Consider the following 5000-nt stretch of genomic DNA (forward strand, 5'->3'; position numbering starts at 1 on the left):
CTAATATTATTATCATCATTATTACCATTATCATTATTATTATCATCATAATTGTTATTGCTATTACCATCACCATTAATATTACTATGTAATTATCAACGTCATTTTCATTATCATTAGTAGTTATCATTTTTACTATCAATATCATTACCATTCATTATCTATTTAATATTATAGTTATCCTTATCATTATCGTTACTACCATCATCTTTAATGTAATTATATATTACCATTATCATCATCTCAATCATTATCGGCGATATCCTCGCCATTACTATATGCATAATTGCTTCTTCTCATTACAAATTCGTCTCATTAATATCCGCTTCAGGTCCCTCCATCCCCTCACCCCCCCCCCCCGCCCCCAACCCCCGCCAGATTGAGTTCGATGACCAGTCAGAAAAAAATGTATGCTGTATGCCTATTCCATTATCTGGTTTTATCGTCTGATTTTATTATATGCTGATGGGAGAATTCTCACGGTCGGCTGATAGTACACAGAGAACAAATGGTATCAGACTCGAATGAAGTGTAGATTTCATCTTCGTTTTGATTTCATTCTCTCTATTATCATTTTTCTTTCTCTCTTTTTTCTATCTTTTCTCCCGGTTTCTCTCGCTCGATCGCCCGCTCTCTTTTTTCTCCTTTTTCTATTTGTATTTCTTTCGTCCTATTCCTCCTTCCCCCCCCCCCCTCTCTCTCTCTCTCTCTCTCTCTCTCTCTCTCTCTCTCTTTCTCTCTCTCTCTCTCTCTCTCTCTCTCTCTCTCTCTCTTTCCCTGTCTACCTGTATTAATATGTCTGTCTCTGTCTCAGTTTCAGTGTCTGTCTGTGTCTGTGTCTTTCTCACTTATTTTTTTACTTAACTCTTCCTATTTCTTTCATTCTGTGTAAGAAGCGCCAATATTCCACAAACCTCATCATAATATCTATACATATTTTAATCACTGAAAGCGTAGGAGCCGAGCCGTAATATCTATACAATCAGAGCTGATGGAATTTCAACAGAAAGCTTTAAAATAAAGACCATTTCATCTAAAGACCGTTTTAGCAGTTACTGGAAAACACTTCTAATCTTATAAATGGATACTTTACGTCGGCCAAAGGAAGCTACATTCGTTTCCTCCGCTCTTTTATATCTTACTGCAACTTCCAATTCGGTTTAATTGCAACAGGCTTTCAATGGCGGAAGGGGGCGAGAAAAATTAGATGTGAATATTTTCCTTGGGGTTTGACTCGTCAATGATGTTAACCAATTGGATACAATTATACGAAACAGTCGGTGGAAATACTTGGAAATTTACGCTTTGAACGTCTCTGTGTGTAAGAAGTAAATATATACACCCTTCTCAATAGAACATTACAAAGGACACCCGCGCAACCTCTGTATCCTGCATTTTCTGTGGTGGGAGTGAATGTCAAGGTTGGACGGAGGGGAGACGCCCGGACAACCCAGAGTGGTACCTTGGTACTAAAAGGTACAAAGCGATAATGTCGTCATTACTAAAATGCATCTAAACAAGTCCGTAACGTATTGTATACCGTCTGTCCATCGTGTATGTTCCACATACTATTTGTGATTGATGATTTACATGAATTTGACTATAATATAATATAGTTGTGGATGTGTTGGTGATTCCCGGAGTTGCTGAGTCGATGATCATAAACATGAACGCTTGTTTATGTAAAATAGTACAACCCTGTGGTAGCCATCAGAGTACTGTCACTAGTAACTATCTATGGCCAGATGATATTAAATGCAAGCATCACATAATACGAACCAGTGAACCAAGTGTGATACCATACTGGCTCGTTACCCTGATCTTAAGTGTTACTTCCCTTAATACGGATATCACTTTCCATCAGTCCCTGCGTCTCCGATTAATTTAAGGGTTCTTCCACGCGGGCGTATTAATACATTCAGAAACGCGTCAGATTTTTGTAGAAGCGTTTGCCATGAGTTCGCGTTTCACTAACTAAACCAGAAGACCCAGTTCCCGTCCGAACCTTCCTTTCAGCCATCTCCTGCGGGAGAAAGCTGTGCTTGTTTATGTAGTAATTGAAGAAATGAAAGAAAAAACGTCATCAGTTTTGGACGCGCCCTACAAACAACACTAAGAGTCTTGCTGGGCAAATTTTACCCCTTGGATGCAGACTTGAAAGCTGACGCTGGCAAGTTCTTCAATTACTTCAGGGTGACATACCCAACTCGCAGGAGATTTTGGCCAGTCACATATAGCAGAAAACTACAAGACAAACGTGAGGCCAACCATTCCACCTGAGGGAGTAGTAATCCTATTACAACGAACGTACCTGGACGGGCATGTGTAAGCTCCCACTACCCAAAGCATGGGCGCGCGCGGCAGTTTGCCTGCGTTGGATGGGCGTGCAACACGGTACGTGAAAGGTCCCACTGAACTCTAATGAATGTTCAAACGCCGCGCACGCGACGTGTGAAAGAGCCTTTATTCCCTGTATCCTCTGACCGATCGCGCGGTCAAACCTTCTACCATAGTACACTGTTCATCACATCACCTTCCCACACATAGCAGTTGAATCCGTTATTCCATTATTGACACTGCTACTTCTAACACCATTATTTCCTCACGATTCTCCCATTTCCCAACACAGTTCTACTACGCTTGCTCTTACTACTCGTCCATTAGAAATCTTCATTATACTATATACCAGAGTCCCTACGTCCCTGCACCACTGGTGGCAACTTCTCATTTAGCTCGCTGTAAGAAAAGTCACAAGGACCTTAGTACTGGTGACTTATCTAGGGGAGAGCATCCGATTTTCAGTCTTTTTTCGGAACTTTATGCAGAATATCATATCGTCTGTATAACACATTGACGGAATTACGTTTTGCTCTTCTTTTTAATCATTGCACTATGTTGCAACTGAAAACATATTTCAGTTAATTTGCAGACTCGCTAAACCTGATTTGCAAGAAAGGCACAACAGGCTAATAACATGTAATGATCTACTTGGAAGTCATTACTTGCCCTGCCCATAAGTTGACAAGGATTTCATGGAAACAATTACATGCCATATCGAAATCACATTGAATATCACTGTCCATAGGAACTAAATTAGTCAACTTTAAACAGAATGTCTTTTGCTATTTCACTACACGTGGTGGTTTTACATTGTTGAAGGGAGGTAATGATGATAATAATAATGATAGTGATGATGGTGATGATGATGATAATAATAATAATGATAATAACGATGATAATAATAATAATGATAATAACGATGATAATAATAATAATGATAATAACGATGACAAAAATATTGATAATAATGATAACTAATGATAACAATGGTACTACCAATAAAAAACAACTGCAAAGACGGCAAAGTAATTGTTATAATAAGACAAAGACAATGGCAACTACAACAATAAATGATAAATAATGCAGGCTGAGAATGTACAAAAACCTAACTGTGGTGCAGTGTTGACATGTAACGTATATCTTTTATTTACTAAGCTTAATAGAAAATGGGTAATTTTTAGGGGTAATTTATTTATAAGAAAAATCTGTGTTGTACAAATATAGAATTTACAAGGTGAATATTCTCGTTGTCTCTAGTTCGACACTTGGTCCAGATATGTTCACCTTTTGTTATAAATAGTAATGCTTACGTAATAATAGTAACGTTAATAATAACGTTAACTTTTTGAACGCGAAAAATGATGGTTGACAAAAAAATGGCTTATCAAACATATCTTTCATTCATGCATTTTCGAAACATGGAAATCATGGCATATCTTTGATTTTCCAAGTGAAACGGATTTTTTCCTCTTTTATCATTCTCTTTTCGTCCAAAAGGTTTGTAGGTAGTATTTCAGGAAACAATAAAAAAGAAATGGAGTTAATATTTTTGTCATTCGTTTTTGCTTCGTCTGTACGCAACTTAAATTTATTTTCAATTTTCTTTATCAGCATTATTGTGCCTTGCGATGATGACGTCCAACCCAAAATGCATATGGTAATGATGATGATGACAATGATAATCATAATAAGGATAATGATAATCAGAATGACAAAGATAACAATAATGAGGATAATGCTAATACTAAGAATAATAATGATAATAAAACGGGTAATGATAATAGTAGTAATGGTAATTGTTATGATTATTTGAATGATAAAAAGGGCGATAATGATAATAATGCTGATAAAAGAATGATGATAATAACGATGATAATGATGATACTAATAATGATAATGATAACGATAATGATGATAATAGTAATAATGATAATAATGGTAATGATAACAGTGATGATGATTATGATAATAATGATAGTTACAATAATGATAATTATGATAATAGTGATAGTTACAATAATGATAATAATAATGATAATAACAATAGCAATAATAAAAATGATGGTACTGATAATAGTAATGGTAATAAAAAAGATGATGATAATAATAGCAAAGATGATAATGATAATAATAATAATAATAATGATAATAATAATAATAATAATAATAATAATAATAATGATAATAATAATAATCATAATAATAATCATAATAATAATAATAATAATAATGATAATGATACTAACAAAAATTATAATAATGGTCTACACCTGTGTCACCAGAAAGACCGGAGTGGTCTTGAAAGGGAGCGGGGGTGGGGGGGGTGGGGGTCGACCTCCCTCCGTTCAACTGGGTACCAAAATACCTCTCTCAGATCACGGTCGTCTGTCCTCTCTCTGACCCTGACATCCACCGCGCTCCAGCCATCTAGGAGGGGAAGGGGAAGGGGAAGGGGAAGGGGGAGGGAAGGGGAAGGGGAAGGGGAAGGGGAAGGGGAAGGGGAAGGGGAAGGGGAAGGGGAAGGGGAAGGGGAAGGGGGAGGGGAGGGGAGGGGAGGGGAGAAGAGAGGAGAGGAGGGAGAAGAAATTTTTGTGCGTTGGTGTCCAACTTAATCTTCCATTGAGCTCTGTCTGGCATTAATTACTGAAAACGACATTTTT

The sequence above is a fragment of the Penaeus vannamei genome, chromosome 27 (genome assembly GCF_042767895.1).
Source record: "Penaeus vannamei isolate JL-2024 chromosome 27, ASM4276789v1, whole genome shotgun sequence".
NCBI lineage: Eukaryota > Metazoa > Arthropoda > Malacostraca > Decapoda > Penaeidae > Penaeus > Penaeus vannamei.